At 37.6% G+C, this 18,777-nt stretch overlaps 1 protein-coding gene across 3 annotated transcripts in view; it reads right to left on the bottom strand.

The window, feature by feature from the left end:
* RABGAP1L (RAB GTPase activating protein 1 like) overlaps positions 1 to 18,777 on the bottom strand; it is a 713,371-nt gene that overhangs the window by 265,003 nt on the left and 429,591 nt on the right. The gene's annotated exons all lie outside the window — the stretch shown is intronic.

The raw sequence follows: 18,777 nt of genomic DNA, 5'->3' as shown, positions 1-18,777 counted from the left end.
TTTGAATCCTGGACGTGTATCCCATCCCACGGATCCCATCTATGTGTTTGTGCTTCATTTCAGCAAGGGGCTTTCCATTTAATGTGCTGAATAAAATGCATTATGATTTTGTGAGTCTAAAAACTGTCTCTGTCCAGGGCGGTGGTTATCAAAGATTACTAGGAAGAGTTACCATAGGGAGGAGGGTTAGTGTGGTGGTAGTTTCCATATGCCAAGGTAGCCAGAGTATAGAGTAGCCATAGAGTTTCCATATGCCAAGGTAGCCAGAAAAGATAAGTCTGGAACTATTTAAAAAAAAAAACACCTTTCTTGACACAGAGTTTGTATCCAGCGAAATGCACACGAGTCCTTGAGTTGGGATGTGTAAGTACATAATTCCATTTACGTAACCCCATCCTTACAGAGTATCCCCATCATTCCACAGCATCCCTCATGCCTCTTTGCAGTCAACCACCTCCACTCCAGGCAACCACCAGTTTGATTTTTATCACAGTACATTATTAGCTTTGCATTTTTAAAAGAATCTTATACACATGCAATCATATAACATAAACTCTTTTGTGTCTGGCTTCTTTTACTCGGTATAACGTTTTGGAGACTCTTCCACGCTGATGCATGCATCAGTAGGCCATTCCTTTTCACTGATGAGTAATATTCCACTGTGTAAACATACCGCAATTTGTTTATCCTTTCTCCGGCTGAACATTTGGTTTTTTTCATGTTTGGTTAGTATGAATAAAGCTGCTATGTATACACAAGCGTTTTTTATGGATATAGGTTTTCATTCTCTTTAAGTAAACACCCAGGGGTCGAAGTTCAAGGTTTAAATGATAAGTGCATGTTTAACTTTATAACAAATTGCCAAAGTGTCTTCCAAAGTGGTTGTAACTCAAGCATTACACACACACCAGCAAACGACAAGTACTCATTGCTTCTCATCCTTGTCAGTACCTGATACTGCTGGTCGTTTCCCTTTTATTAATCCCTGTGGTTTTGATCAGCGTTTCCCTGAATGCTAATAATGTAGAGTGTATTATCATGTGCTTTTAGGCAATTGATACATGTTCTTTGGTGACGGTCTCTTCAAGCTTTTGCTCATTTGTTTAATTAGATTGTCTTATTACTGTTGATTCATGGGAGTTCTTGATATATTCTGTTCACAAGTCCCCTGTCAGAATATGTGTTGTCAATATTTTCTCCCTGTCTGTGCCCTGCCTTTTCACCTTCTTAATGGTGTCTTTTGAAGTACTATTGTTCCCTTTTAACCCTCTTCTGCTAATGATGATATTATCACACTCTTTTCTAATGACAGAAAAATTAGATCATGGAAACATTACTTAATGAATCTGAAAGGAGCTTTTTCTTCATTATCACCAATTTCCAGAGCTCTGCCTAATTTTAAAAATTGAAAGATGCAATCCTTTTACTTATTTAATTTTCTTTGATTTATACAGTTATAGTTCTGATTGCTTAATTTCTACTTTTATCCAGACCTCATCATGGGTGTGTGCTTTAGGGGCTGGAAGAAGGGTTACAGAGAGAACAGAAAAGGAACAAAAAAGGAAGAAAGAGGCAAAAGGTTCTAATACTATCCCAATCTGAAGCATTCCTGATAGTGCTCTGTCACTACCTTTTTCATGAACAAGGAACTCTGGGATTTGTTGATGAGAGAGCATGCTACATGAATGATGAATATATTTTCAAGGCTTCCCCTCCCCCACGAAAGATGTCAGTTAAGGATTCCTTAAACTGTGGATCTCCAAAAGGCAGTCATGCTTCATCAATCCTGACATCATTTTAACAAATGTTTGATCTATATACAGAAGTGTATTTAACGTTTATTGAGAACTGTGCTGTTTATATGCTCAGCATATAAGTCCAACAGAAAATGAAGGTCCATGACACATCAGACAGAGAAGGTATGAATTCAGTGACTCCAGAAACTGTTCTCTAATTAGAGAGCTAAGGATAAAGATACAAACCAGTAATGAAATGATCTTACTTTCTACTGGTTTTACGGTTTTAAGTTAGGTTACAAGCAAAAATGACTTTTCAGAGGCTACCTACTAAATTGATTTTATAACTCACAGTTTAAAAAACAGTGTTCTAGGGGTGCCTGGGTGGCTCAGTCAGTTAAGCATCCGACTTCTGCTCAGGTCATGATCTCCAGGTCCTGGGATCCAGTCCTACACCAGGTTCCCTGCTGAGCGGGGAATCTGCATTTCCCTCTCCCTTTCCCTCTGCCCCTCTCCCTACTCGTGCTTGCTCTCTCTCAAATAAATAAAATCTTTAATGAAAAATAAGATAAATTAAAAACGGTGTTCTAGCAAGTTCTTTCCCTTAGAGTTCTTCCAAGCACCATTTGGCCTTCTCTAACTAAGGTGAACTGAATCCTTTCCCTCTATTCAAAATCTACCCCTCTTTGCACCAAACCTCTCCCCATTCCTTACTTTAATTGCATCTCTGGCCAGATGCTTGCTCAGTCTGACTTTTAAAAACCATCTGGGTACCACTTCTATAATGGAGGAGTAACTCCTACTGTACCAACGTTCTTTCTGGCAACAAATTTAAACTATATCCGCACAAATACATACAACAGTTACCTGAAGACACTGATGAGCTAAACAAAAGCAGTCAGAAACTGGAGGGGAGAATAACACTGGGTAAAATTCCCATTCTTTATGGTTTTTGCTGAAGATCAGGCACCAATGATACCACACTGGACGGCTAAAACCTGGACATAAAACTGTTGTCTTATTGGCTCGAAGAACCAGAGAACAGATTAGGGTAACAGCTAGAAAATAAGTGTAGAAATTCTGGAAAAAAAGAGACTAACAGAAGAGAAGCCTGTATTATACTTGCTGTAAAATTACAATATTCAAGACCGTATAAAACGGATATAAAGACAGACCAAAAAAAATCAATAAATAATTAAAAGTCTAGAACTATAAGCACACCTATAAAGTCATTTGATTTCAACAAAGTTACCAAGATAATACAATGAGGAAAATAAAATTGTTTATATATATAAACATGTAAGTATATGAAAATTGTTTCAATGAATGTACTCAAAAAGTTGGATATCCATATGGGGAAAATAAATGAACCTTGATCCCTATCTCACGTAATATACAAAAATTAATTTCAGACATATCACAGTTCTAAACATAAAACTAAAACTATGAGGCTACTCAATGAAGACAGAATATCTTTTTAACTTGGTGAAGGCAGCAAAGGTTTCTTAGTCAGGACACAGAAGCACTAACTATAAAAGAATAAACTGATACAGTATACATTATCAAATTTTAAAAACCTCCAATGATGGAAGGACACTGTTAAGAAAATAAATATGTAAACCACAGCCTGGCAAACATATCTAGAAAAAGTCTTGCATCATATACATAAAGGACTCCTACAACTTAATGTCAAACAACTCAATTTTAAAAACAAAAGATTTGAAGAGACACTTCACGAAGGATTATCTATGAATGGGCAGTAAGAACATGGTCAAGTGTTCAACATCATCAGTCAATAAATTCAAATGAAATTAGGGCCACAATGAGATATTACTACATGGCCACCAGAAATTAAAATTAAAAAGACTGATACACCAAATGCTAGTATCCTTGGATTCTCAAACATTGTTGGTAGGAGTGCAAAACAGTAAAACTACTTTGTAAAATTATTTGACAGTTTTCTAGAAAACTAAACATACACCTACCCTATGACTCAGCAATTCCATATCTATGTATTCACCCAAGAGAAATGAATGCAAATATATACAAGAAAGACTGATATAGGGCTAAGACATATTTCTAGCAGCTTTATTTATAATAGCTCCAAACTGTAAGCAGCCTCAGATATCCCTTATTAGGAAAGTGTATAAACAAACAGTGGCATATTCATACAACGAAGCACTCCATATACCTGTAACACAGAAGAATCTCAGAACTATTATGCTGTGTGAACTACATCTTACATGGAAATGATTCTCCTCTATGGGTCCACTAACATAAAGTTCTACAAGTCAAAGTGATACAAGGTTAAAAAAAAAATCAAAACAAAGATTGCTTCTGGGGTGTTTTCTACAATAGCCAAATCATGGAAAGAGCCCAAGTGTCCATCGACTGATGAATGGATAAAGGAGAAGTGTCGCACGTGAGCGCGCACACACACACACACACTGGAATAGTATTCAACCATAAAAAAGAATGAAATCTTGGGATACCTGGGTGGCTCAGTCAGTTAAGTGGAACCCCTGATTTCAGCTCAGGTCATGATCTCAGGGTTCTAAGAATTGAGTCCCACACCCAGCTTAAGATTCTCTCTCCCTCTCCATCTGTCCCTCCCTCCCCTTAAAAAAAAAATGAAATCTTGCCATTTACAATGACATGGATATAGCTACAGAGTGAGTGTATCATGCTAAGTAAAGTAAGTCAGCCAGAGAAAGACAAATACCATATGATTTCAGTCATATGTGGAATTTAAGAAACAAAACAAGCAAAGGAAAAAAGAGAGACTGAGAGACAAACCAAGAAACAGACTTTTAATTAGAGAGAACAAACTGATGGTTACCAGAGGGGAGGTGGGTGGGCATCTGTTAAATAGGTGATGGGGATTAAGGAGTGCAGTTGTTGTGACGAGCATCAGGTATTGTGTGAAGTGTTGAGTCACTAAATCGTACACCTGAAACTAATACTACGCTTTCTGTTTAACTGGAACTTAAATAAAAAAATTTTTTAAATAATAATTAAAAAAACTAGAAAAACCCACAAAAAACATTGCTTCTGGGGGAAGGGTCGGGATTAACCATGAAGACATGAGGGAACTTCTATGTCTTGGATTACACAAGTACTGCATTTGTCAAAATTAATGAAATGGCACTACTAATATTTGTGTACTTCATTGAAAGTAAATTCTACCTACAAAAGAAAACTGTTAGCAAATACTGGGCTCTAGCTAATAATATACATGTTGCACCATTAGGCATAAGGTATAAAGACATACAAAGGCAATTCTGAAATGCCTTAAAATATTAAAATGGATTGATTAATTGAATAAAAGGGTAGATGGATTGATAGATAAATGACAAAGAAAATGTAACAAAATATTAATTGTAAAACCTAGGTGGGGGGCTGATGGATGTTTCCTGTACAGTTCTTTGCACTTTCTAAATATTTGAAAAATTTCGTAACTGTTTGGGGGGAAAAAAAAATCTGTGGCTGCACTCTGGCTCCGAACTATAGACTACTTTTCTGGCTGGGTTCCCAAGAGTACTTCATATTTTCATTCAGCAAGTCAATATTTACTGAGCATCTATTATGTACAAAGCTTATGAGATAAGAAAAGTGAGGTTTAGGGAAGGTAATTAACTTGGGCAAGGACACAAAGCTAGAGCTAGGATTTGAACTCAAATCTGTTTAAATACAAGTTTACCCTTTAAATAGAGAGGTACCCTTAATACCTGTATTATATTACTGCTATAGACTGTGTTCCTCCTAAAATTCATATGTTGAAACCTAATCCAAAATGTGATGGTATTGGGACATGTGGCCATCAGGGAGTGATTAGGTCAGGAGGATAGAGCTCTCATGAATGGGATTAGCGTCCTTATAAAAGAGATCCCAGATGAAAGACCTTAATGTGAGACAGGAAACCATCAAAATCCTAGAGGAGAACACAGGCAGAAACCTCTTTGACCTTGGCCACAGCAACTTCTTGCTAGACATGTCACCACAGGTAAGGGAAACAAAAGCAACAATGAACTATTTAGACTTCATCAAGATAAAAAGCTTCTGTACAGCAAAGGAAACAATCAACAAAACTAAAAGGCAGCCTATGGAATGAGACAAGATATTTGCAAATGACACATCTGATAAAGGGTTAGTATCCAAAAATCTACAAACAACTTCTCAAACACAACACCCAAAAAACAAATAACTGAATACAGACTTTTCTGAAGAAGACTTCCAGACGGCTAACAGACACATGGAAAGATACTCAACATCACTAATCAGGGAAATGCAAATCAAAACTGTGATGAGATACCACCTCACACCTGTCAGAATGGCTAACATTAACAACACAAGAAACAACAGGTGTTGGCAAAGATGCAGAGAAAAGGGAACCCTCTTGCACCGTTGGTGGGAATGCAAATTGGTGCAGCCGATCTGGAGAACAGTATGGAGGTTCCTCAAAAGGTTAAAAATAGAACTACTCTACAATCAAGCAATTGCACTACTAGGTATTTACCTAAAGGATACAAACATACAGATTTGAAGGGATACATGCACCCCAATTTTTAAAGCAGCATTATCAACAATAGCCAAACTATGGAGAGAGCCCTAATGGCCATTGACTGATGAATGGATAAAGAAGATGTGCTATATATACACACAATGGAATATTACTCAGCAATCAAAAAAAATGAAATCTTGTCATTTGCAATGACATGGATGGAGCTAGAGTATATTGTGCTAAGTGAAATTAAGTCAGTCAGAGAAAGACAAATACCACAAGGTTTCATTCATATGTGGAATTTATGAGAGAAAAGAGATAAACATATGGGAAGGGGGAAAAAATAAGGGGTAGAGAGAAGCAAGCCATAAAAGACTCTTAATGACAGAGAACAAATTGAGGGTTGATGCAGGGAGGAGGATGGGGAATGGGCTAGGTGGGTGAAGTATTAAGGAGGGCACTTGTTATGATGAGCACTGGTGTTGTATGTAAGTGATGAATCACTGAATTCTACTCCAGAAACCAATACTGCACTGTATGCTAACTACTTAAAATTTAAATTAAAAAAAAAAGAGAGAGAGAGAGAGATCTCAGAGTGTTCCCTTGCCTCTTCTGCCACATGAGGACACAGCAAGAAGACGGCCATCTATGAACCAGGAAGCAAGCCCACACCACACACTGAATCTGCCAGCACCTTGACCCTGAACTTCTCAGCCTCAAGAACTATGAGAAAAAAATTGTTTAAGCTACCCAGTAAATGCTGTTTTTGTTATAGCAGCCTGAAGAGACCAAGACAATCACTTAGACTCACTCTGCGCAGAACTGGATACTCATGTATTTGTGTCCACAGAAGATGGGAGGGCCTATCTTCTGATTTGCCATGGGGCTCTATTGAGATAGGGAATAAGACTCCATAGCCACAAGACAATTGACAATTCTTAATAATAATGCTTAATCTTTTTCAATCCATGACTTCTGGGTTTAGGGAAGGGGAACTTTTAATTTCTTTATTTGATATATTTATTAACATGCTAACTACAGGCTAAAACTTAGACATAAAAAAAGACATCTGTAAGGCTTAATCTAGTTGCTGCTAACAGTTATATATAAATGTAAGTTCTTCTTTATCAAATAAATATGGGAAACACCTGATTTTCTTAAGCGAGTAACTATTATCCATTGATGAGATGTTAACTTTGAAAATAATTTTCCACGGGGTTGTAAGACTTTCTTTACCAACTCAAAACAGACACAATAGCCACTACTGCTCTTGAATTCCTTAAAGTCATTAGGAAACATTTTTAGTCTTACAGATATATTATGTCTAACGATTGATCTACAATCCTTTCTCCCAAAACACACAAACCTTTACTAGGTTGATGCAGGAAACACAGAATAATATTTCTATTTTGTCCCAGGAATGGACAATATACAGTACTATTTAATCAGACAAGTACACTTATAGGTAAAGAGGAAGGAAGCTCAGATTCACAGGAAAAAGGAAAGGGAAATTAGAAGCTGTTCTCTAAGAAGACAGAGGCTGCTAGGTGGGCATGCAAGAAAGGATCAAACTTCTAAAACAGATCCCCATTAGGTCTTGCCACTGCTAAAGCAGCTGATATATTTGCTGACTTACTGGCTACTGACAGACAAGCTGTTTCATCTATTACCTACAATGAGCTTCTGCCAACATGAGATCAAAACAAACAAATCAGCCCTTGGATTGTTCTTGGCACCAACGCCCCTTAAATGAGTGTGTCCGGGAAATAATCAAGTATAAAATATGTGGAAATAAATTTATTTACAAACTAAAAAGAGATCTGTTCTCATGCAATCTAAGAGACAAAAAGAGATACCAAGGAAAGACTACTTTTAAGTAATGCCACAATAAGCTAAATAAAAAAAGAGCAGAGAGTGACAAGAAATCTAAGACACCTGGCTGTCGAAAAGAAATTAGGGTAACATTAAAAGCAAAGACTATTCAATATAGTACTTAAGAATACAAGTGACTTTTCAAAGAATCATTTAGCATTAATTTTTCTGTTAAAAAGCCACTGACATTTATTTATTAATAATTGATACCCACTGTTCCAGGTATTTATAAATATTAATTTATATATAAAATATATATATTACAACAACTTTCTGAGGTAAATATTATTAATATATCCATTTTATAGAAGAAAAAAACAAGGCACGAAGAAGTTAAATAATTTGTTCAAGGTCACCCAATTATTAAGCTGCAGGCCAGAATTCAAACTCAGGCAGTCTAGCTCTAGAGCTCAAGGTCTTAGCTACTATTACTATACAGACTCTGGATATTAATGACTGTTGACATATGTGGCAGAGTCCGGGTGAGCAATCATAAACTTAATGGTAAAACATAATTTTTTCTTTTTGTGATGTATTGAATTCATACTCCTAAACTAATCGGAAAGATGGCTTTATGTAAAGAACGCAGAAGAATGATAAATGCAAAATTTAGGAGAGTGGCTGACTCTGGTGGAGGAAGACTGAATCTGAGAACGGCACCTGTAAATATTCAAAGATATTGGTAATATTGTATTTCCTAAGTTGTTGGAACAAGGATGTTACTTCTATTATTGATTTTTAAAAATCATAAATACAAATTATGTTTTCTCATTTCAATGTATTTTTCATAATTTAAAAAATTTAACTGAAAATTTTAAAAAATTACTTATTAGTAATTTCCCACTAAATGGTTTGTGATAAGGTTTCAATTTGGGTCACTAGAATATAGATATTTGAAAGACACAGATCAAGGCTTCACTGGAGTTTAACACAGGTGATTAAAATAGGGAAGTAGATAACCAATGAAAACTGCTCTTTGAGAAAACTGTACATATGTACCGTGGATTCTCATTCCTTACAGTGGTTATGCTCTATAAGGTTGCTGTGAACACTGAATTAGCAGATACTGAATCGCTGCCCCAAGAGGATAGGGAGAAGTAGGCTTCTGGGAGCCCCTGGTCACAACATTTCGGGCAATCGTTCAACTATAACCTTGTTTTATGTGTGCTTCTATTTAAAGGCACCTTATTTAATATTTATTGTTCATTAATTAATATTGAAGTCATGGACAACATCACTACAACAAAATAAAGTTTATCTAACACATTTTTTCTGTAAGGCACATCACATGAGGCACATCACAGCCATCTTGTGCTTAGCAACACTAGATATTCAGCATTATGCTTGGTGGCCATTTTAAACAGCAAAATCACCAATACCAAAATCACAAAAAGTATAAAAATGTGGCACTAACTAACTGCAAAAAAGAACATTTGTTTATAGAATGAGAGTTGAGACAAGAAGGCAGAGCATTACCTGGTTTCATCTGAACTTGGAATGTATATATCAGGCAACTCAAATTTTTCCACACAGTGGACAGGCACATCAGCCAATGATCACAAAAACACCAAGAGTATTGATTTTGGGGCAAAAAAATCTTATCAAGTAGGCATATTTGCAAATACGGAATCATGAATAATGGAGATCTACTGTGTATGTGTGTGTGTGTGTGTGTGTGTTTGTGTGTGTGTATGTGTACGCGCATATGTGTTCATACCCTCTTGGATAAACATCTATTATCTAACTATATGTACCTATTTTTTTTTTATTTGAGAGAGTGAGAGGTAGGGGGAGGGGCAGAGGGAGAAGGAAAGAGAATCTCAAGTAGACTCCCCAGTGAGCACAGTGCCCAACACGGGCCTCAAACTTACAACCCTGAGATCATGACCTGAGCCAAAATCAAGATTCAGACACTTCACAGACTGAGCCACCCAGGCATCCCTATCTATATATTTTCTTAGAGATATATAAATATGTCTTTGAGATATATATATATGTCTATACATATCCAGAATTACGTTGAAATCATTTATTTCTGAATTAGCCTACAGAAAGCAAATAAATACAAAGTGTTTTTAATTAATAAAATCAAAATTGTTTGATTAGAATAATGAATTATTAGTTTTAAGAAGGGCCACAAACATTAGATATATCGAGTAAATGAAAAAGTAATGTAGATGTAGTCCCCACCCCAATTCTAAACTGATACTCTAAAAAAGTTTCAGCACCAAATATTCTCTTCCTCCAAGCCTTTAGAATTATTATGAATGACACCTCTTCCTATTCCTTTAGAATTCAATAGTGATAGGCCACACTGATCAACAGTTCATTTACCAGTATTTTCTTTGACACTTGGCATATGTTGTCCCATAAAAGCAATATGGTTATGAAGCGCTCAGATCAGCCTCCGAACTATAAAATTGGCCCCTAGCCATAGGGCCCAGGACAGCAACTTGTTAATAGTAAAGTACTCTAAAATCATTGTTAAAAAATTTACTGAAAAGTTTTCTAATAGTGGATCTCAACGCCAAATATTTCAAATTCCACCTCCGCCTCTCTTACCACAATTAGTTAACATCCCTAAGTTTCAAACACTTTGAGGCAACAGATATTTATTGAGTCTTTGTGAAAGACTGGTCTAAGCCAGTGAACAAAATGGATAAAAAATCTACTCTCATAAAGCTTATCTTTTAGTGGAAAAAGACAGTAAGTAAGCAAGCAAGTTTGAAGACAATAAATGCAATGGCAAAAAGTAACACAGGGGAAAGGTCTAAGAAGTGCTGGACCCAGAGGAGATTGCAAATTTAAGAGGGTAGTTAGGGCAGGCAGTACTGAGAGAGTAACACTGGAGCAAAGACTCAAGAGAGGCAGAAGAGCAAGCCATGGAGATCTCTGCGAGAAGTGTCCCAAGCAGAGGGAATAGTGCAAGTGCTCTGATGAGGGAGGGGGCAAGATGGGCATGTGTATGACTGGGACAGAATTCATGATGGAGAGAATAGTAATACATGAAGTTTACTGCCTTATAACCTATTATAAGGACTTAGGCTTTTTCAGTGAATGAAACAGAAAGACTAGGTAGATAATTGTAGCTTAGACAAGGGTGGCTGCAGTGAAAGTAATGAGCAATGGTCAGATTCTGGATGTATTTTGAGAGTACAGTCAATAAGATTTCCTAACGGATTAGAAGTGTGGAACTGTGAAAGGTGGTCCTGCATAGCTTGTTGACCTTTGCATGGTTGCCAAAGAGTATGCTGCAGTCCTGGAACATTTTCTCACACGGAGGTGAGGAGCCCTTACAGTCTGTGCTGAGCTTACCACGTTGTTTGGGAATATCTTCCCTGGTTCCAGGCTCAATGTGTACTTCTTTGTAAGCGCATATGTCATATGGCACCTGGCCAGCCCCACTGGTATCCATATTCCCTGAGACAAGAGAACAGAATCCTTCCTCTACAGTATAAGAGAGGTGCATGCAGACCATCTCCCTGCGACAGTCATCTTAGGGGACTGATGCTCACTGCTGAAGCTGATCTTGCTCTGTCTTTTTTTCTATCAGAGTAAAACACTGTTCCATCCAGTGCCAGTCTGAGCTGCGTCCTTCTTAGGAATCCCAACATTTGCACACTATGCAGTGGGCTGACATCCCAGGACCACTGCTCCTAGTGATAGCTAACACTTTCTCAACTTCTAGTGCAAGAGAAAGAAAGGAGAGTCAAAAATGACTCAAGGTTTCTAGCCTGCGCAACTGGAAGAACGGAGTTACTATTAACTGAGATGACGGTATTTCATGATTTGGAATATGTTTGTTTTTTGACAAGATCATTTTTAATGCAGTAATACAGGTGAGATCCTGACTGAAATGAGTTTAGGAAATAGTTGGAGGAGAGGAATTAGTTACAGCAAGTATAGACAAATCTTTTGAGGACCTCTGTGATCAAGGAGAGCAGGATTCTATCTGGAACACAAAGGTAGTAACAGAAACCACCACATAAACTTACTTGAGGATTAAACACAGTGCCTGTGCACACAGTGAGGTGCTAAACGATAGTATCAATCACAGGCCGATGTCAAGGAGACTACAATGTCCTTCTTCCAAATATCCCATTTGAGCCATCATCAGGATGAGTATGGAGCTGTCTGAATGAGGTCTCACTCACCGCTAAAATGCTTATGGATTCTTGAGTTCTTTGACTTCTTAAGAATGACTGGGTTTCCATACATGCCCCCCAAAAAACTCCCCCGCTAATTTGTTTAGAGATATAACTTAGACCTTTTTTTTCACTCTTTGAAGGCCAGATATTCCAATGTAAGTCTAACACATCTTTACAAACCCTGACAAGTATAACTCAAAAAGGACAGAAAGGATAATAAAATTCATCATTAAAAAGTAATTAAACTTCCCACTCCCTTCCTGAAGCCATCAGGCAGAGTAAGATAAACGTGACACAGAGGGGTGGTCTGGCATGGGGTATCATACCCTAACCAGGATGATGAGGCCATGCCTGTGGGGAAGTGGATGACCAAGAATGAGGTAGGTATCAGTGGAGTGACACACATGAGATGTTAGAGCCTGACCACTGTAAGTAGGCCATTTGTGCAAGAGAGTAGAGGCAACAGCAATAGGAAACTGGTTACTTACAGGGATATTGATCAAATGAATAAATACATCAAAAATAATGGGAGCTAAGTTTTTCATTGTCAGAGAAGTGAGTTAACAAATGCAGGGAAAAGAACAATAAAACTTGCTGATGTTTAATTAAAATTGAGAGGATTCCTATAAATCCATGCTTTTCAACATATATAAAAAGATATAAAAACAAATATGGGCAGTGACATCAGCAAGAAAAGCAGAGTACGGATCTCCAAAAATGTGCTCCTCCATAACAGCAGAAAAAATAAAAAAAATTGTTACAATCAGCTTTTTCAGTACTCTGGGAATTGACCTAAGGTTTGCAGCAGTCCGAGGAACATTTATTACAGGAAAACAACTGAATATCTGTAAAAACAGGGAACTTCGTGGCATTTTTAACTTCCCATAGTTCTATTCCTTTCTCTGCATCTCCATGATGACCTTGAAAACTAATACTGTGCATCTGCAGCGAAAACAAGCAGGCTAGCAACCATCAGAAGGAGCAAAACGGGCTACATCTCCTACAAAGAATCATCTGCAGAGAAGTACCATTATCTGACCTGTATGGTGGATCCCCAAAGACCACGTGCAAGGCTCACTCAGTATGAAAAGCTTTTTCCCCAGGGCATTTGTCAAAAACAATTCAAGTGATTAAACAATTAAACAATTTTATGACTGCCTTGAGATGGTAGATAAAAGTTGAAGCTGACAGCAGACTCACCAAAAGGTTTAAAAGGAAAAACTAAAGAATGAGATACCCATAAGGGCTTTGAAAAACTGAGACGTATTTCTGAGAATCTAGAGGGCCATGCCCCTGTGTAAGGTTGTACAGATGCCCAAAGCTTTGGGTAAGCTCAGAAAAGGCGTAAGTAGGCTCTAAGCTCTCATCTCTGGCTAACACTGAGGCTCTGCATCAGCAGGGAGTGAAGGAACCATAGAGTTGTCAGCTGGTTGGGTGAGTAATGAAAGTGTGCCCAAACACATATACACAGCCCCTTGACAAACAGTGGGAAAGTTACTAGTTCTAGGGAATTTAAGCAAATCTCTGTCCAGTCATCAGCTAACCACCAAGTGGAGACTTCAGTGACCACATATGACAATACAGACTTTATATAATTAGTTCACAAAAGTTACCAACCAAACTACTACAATAAAAACAACAAAACCTGGCAAATCCACAGAAACAGAAAGTGGATTAATGATTGCCACGGGATGAGAATAGGGATGCTGCAAAGTGACTTCTAATGGATATAGGGTTTCTTTTTTAGAGTGGTAGAATGTTCTAGAATTAAATAGTGATGATGGTTGCATAGCTTCATGAATATATTAAAAACCACTAAAAGTATACTTATTTAAAGGGATGCATTTTATGGTATGTGAATTATATCTCATTAAAAAATATGAAAGGGGCACCTGAGTGGCTCAGTTGGTTAAGCATCCAACTCTTTTTTTTTTTAAGATTTTATTTATTTATTTGACAGAGATAGAGACAGCCAGCAAGAGAGGGAACACAAGCAGGAGGAGTGGGAGAGGAAGAAGCAGGCTTATAGCAGAGGAGCCTGATGTGGGGCTCGATCCCATAACGCCGGGATCACGCCCAGAGCCGAAGGCAGACGCTTAACGACTGCGCCACCCAGGCACCCCAGCATCTAACTCTTAATTTTGGCTCAGGTTCTGATCTCAGGATTGTTAGTTAGAGGCCCACGTTGGGCTCCGCGGGGAGTCTACTGGAGATTCTCTCTCTCCCTCTGCCCCTCCCCTGCTCACATGCTCACTTTCTAAAATAAATAAATAAATATTTTAAAAACTTTAAAAATATGGAAGAAAATGTATGTTTGTATGCATACATGCATATATGTATCTGTACATTTGTTCATATGTTATATATATTCCTTAGCTCTCTCCACTGAGATTATTTGGAGTAATGACATCCTTTTAGCAATGAATACACCTAGCATACAGATATTGATTTTCTATCATTTTTAACTAAAGAAAGCAAGGCTCCTTAGAGAAATAGCTAATTCTAGTTTGGGGGCAAAGAAATAAGCCTGGAACCTCTTTTTGAGCCAGAAAAGAAAGGCAGTGCTCAGAAAATGACAGGGTATGCTGAATGAATGATCGAATATGACCCAATGAAGGGTCAGCTTGAAGGTCTCCCACTGTCCCAACTGAGAACAATCTGAGCACCAAAAGAAATAATTATAGTAAGAGAGAAATTAAACTGAATAAAATGAGAATTCATGAGTCCCTTTGAATATGATAATACATACATATATATACATAAATGCAAAATCTGATGACAAAGGCATATACATTTTTTAAAGATTTTATTTATTTATATGAGAGAGAGAGAGAGAGAGAGAGAGCGCGCACGCATGAACAGGGGGAGGGACAGACAGAGAGGGAGAAGCAGAATCCCCACTGAGCAGTGAGCCTGACCCGGGGCTTGATCCCAGGGTCCTGGTATTATGACCTGAGATAAAGGCAGATGCTTAACCAACTGAGCCACCCAGGTGCCCCAAAGAAGGTATAGTTTTTAGTTACAAATTATCTCACACAAAATACTTCTTAATTACAAAGGGGAAGAGAGGGGCGCCTGGGTGGCACAGCAGTTAAGCGTCTGCCTTCGGCTCAGGGCGTGATCCCGGCGTTATGGGATCGAGCCCCACATCAGGCTCCTCCGCTATGAGCCTGCTTCTTCCTCTCCCACTCCCCCTGTTTGTGTTCCCTCTCTCGCTGGCTGTCTCTATCTCTGTCAAATAAATAAATAAAATCTTTAAAAAAAAAAAGAAAGAAAGAAACAAAGGGGAAGAGAAACTTCACAGTGGAGAAATCTGGTAAACACCACCTTATTTATGTGATCAAAGTGATCATTGTCAACAATGGGAAAAATTAAAGCTGTGCGCTACATGAGAGGAAGAGATAAGAAGATATCATTCCTTTTGTGCTACTCCAGCAAAAAATGTATAACCTGAATCCAAACATAAGGAAACATCAGACAAACCCCAATTGAGGGACATTCCAAAAAATGACTGGGCTGTCATCTTCGAAAGTACCAAGGTCAAGAAAGTGAAGGGAGGAGTGAGAAACTATTTCAGATAAAAGGAAATCAAGGAAACATGTCAACTAAATGAAATGTGTGATTTTTGAGCTAGGTCCTTTTTCTATAAAGGACATTATGTGGACAACCAGTGAAACCTGAATGAAGGCTAAGGCTTGGGCAGTAGCAATACATCAATGTTACTTTTTGATTTGGGTGTTTTATTACAGTTATGCAAGGGAATATTCTTTCTTGTTAGAAAACACCCTAAAGAATCTGGGGGTGATGCAGCATCATGTTGGCAAATCACTCTCAAACAGTATAGGAGAACAAAATTATGTACTTGCAACTTTCCTGTAAGTTTGATGTTCTCCTTTAAAAAATACATGGAAATATGGAAATATACATACATATATAAATAAACTTGACAGAATAATCTTGTCTGTTGATTCTTTTTTTTTTTTTTTAAGATTTTATTTATTTATTTAACAGAGAGAGAGACAGCCAGAGAGAGAGGGAACACAGGCAGGGGGAGTGGGAGAGGAAAAAGCAGACTCCCAGCAGAGGAACCTGATGTGGGGCTCGATCAGAGGACTATGGGATCACGCCCTGAGCCGAAGGCAGACGCTTAATGACTGAGCTACCCAGGCGCCCCTGTCTGTTGATTCTAATAATAAAAAATTGGGACTTAAAAAAAGGTTATTAAGTTTGTCCTATATGCTGGCAAAAAGTATTAACATAAGCTCTAAAAATAGATTCCCTGATATGAAATAATCTAAACTCTGTTGACTATAAACGTAGAAAGCTAGATGTACTCACAAATATTCACTCACAAAGCAATTTTCTTATCTAACATAGCTGGCAAAATTCCCGGATGTAAGTTTCCTTTTATATAACACTTGGGAAAAAAGGCCCTTGGCAACAATTTAAAAGTGAACTGATATACTCATTGTTTTAAAAAAGGGAAATATAAAATAACTAGACTATCATATCCTTAAAAAAATTAATGTCCCTATCATAAGTAAACTACTGTGTGATTATAGGAAATTACCCAGAGTGTTTAGCTTACATCCTTGGAGTTGTGATTTTTTTTTTTTAATGGTACATAAAGGACATCAAGAAGGAACTCTACAAAATGAAGAAAAGCAACATCCCTGTTCTTTAAACAGCTTAGGTCGAATAATTTTTATAAATACAATTATTTTCTAGAAGAAAAATTATAGAAATAGCTCCTTTAGAGTTTATATATATTACATTTTCACCTAAAATATCTGTAAACAATGCACCTCTCAGATCTCCAACCACAGAAAATATAATTGACCAAAGGTCCCAACTGCTAAGTTCTGAAATCCATCTCTACATTTTTTTAAAAGATTTTATTTATTTATTTGACAGAGAGAGAGACAGCCAGTGAGAAAGGGAACACAAGCAGAGGGAGTGGGAGAGGAAGAAGCAGGCTCCCAGCGGAGGAGCCCGATGCGGGGCTTGATCCCAGCACCTTGGGATCACGCCCTGAGCTGAAGGCAGATGCTTAATGACTGAGCCACCCAGGCGCCCCATGAAATCCATCTCTACATTTGCACCAAGGTCACACTTCCAATGGGGATACTCTAAGCCAAGGACTGAGCACAACAAAATATTAAGGCAGGCCAGCTTCTGAGAGAAGTGGGACCTCACAGACAACTTTGGCCAATGACTCCCATTAGCCTTGCCAAACTTTCCTTAGAAGTGCACTACAGTCTAAGACACTTCTACCTAATCTTCCTTCCTCTCATTCTCTTGAGGTCAGACTAACATTGTAGTCCAATGGCTCCCCCAGCTTCTTCTCCATTTTCTCTTATAGGCATCTCCCCTCATAGATTGTTTACACATTTAAAGCTGTTTTGGTGATAGGCTTCTTAGAGGACCTGGAATAACACAGTTTCATCAAGTCAACACAGTACAGTTAATTATATTACATCATGTAGCCAGTACTGCACTCTGCTCTCTAAAACAAAGAGAAAGAAAACGTCAAAGAGCGCCTTTCCCTTCAAAGACTGAACAAACTAGAAGAAAAGACTTCAGTGAAATTAATCAGATAATGTTCAAACATAATCCATAATATAATCATCTAAACTTTATAGAGTATTTTTAATCTATAAATCACTGTGGGTAGAAGTGGGCAGAACAAGCTTCACAAGGGAAGTGGGCTAGTAAGATTTGGACAGATGGGAAGGAGGAGGAAAGCAATTCAGATTCACACCCTTCCTTGGTCTTTAAAAGATGCAGGAAAAGGTCTGGTTAAGGAGGAGGTTTCAAAGTTGTAAAGATACTGCCAACTGGATAACAATTAGTAAACAGGAAATAAGTACCCATAATCCTATAACTAATCCATTCAGGAATAGCTGCGTGTTTATTGTATGGGATATTTAAGGCATTTGAATCTACTACAGAAATAGATCTCTATTTTGAGAAAAATCATAAATTCAGGACACCATGAGTAGCATTTTATTTGAAGGCTCCTTGTGTTATGTCTTCACAGGTTAGTTTTGTTTTTCCTTTTCTATTTTAAAAAGTAATCTTACTTTTCTTCTTTTCTCAAAGGGTAGTGTTGTTTTTGAAAAAGAGTGGCTATAATCAAACCCTTAGGACACACATCAATCCATGTATTCTAATTTTATACATTTTTATCATCCTCATAATCCCACCCTTTCTCTTCTTTATTCTAGTAATGGTGTGATGGCTTCAATTAGCCTTTCAGTTGAAAGACTACAGGCTCCACAGAAACTACAAAGCTATTTCAAAAAGCTCTATGAGACAAGCACATAAAGATATTTTAAAAATCTCTTCAGACACTTTCAAGAGCATTACAAATCACTCGTTCTCCTTCCAGGACTCCAGCTTCACAAACCTGACCTTTTCATTGTTACAGTTTCAGAAGAAAATTCGTATTTAAAATAACATCATACCTTCTCAGTTGAGCTCTGACTCATAGAAAGTCTATCCTATTAATATGTATATT

Source organism: Ursus maritimus, unplaced genomic scaffold (assembly GCF_017311325.1).
Source record: "Ursus maritimus isolate PB19 unplaced genomic scaffold, ASM1731132v1 scaffold_2, whole genome shotgun sequence".
Classification (NCBI taxonomy): domain Eukaryota; kingdom Metazoa; phylum Chordata; class Mammalia; order Carnivora; family Ursidae; genus Ursus; species Ursus maritimus.
This window is presented reverse-complemented; position numbering and strand designations above follow the sequence as displayed.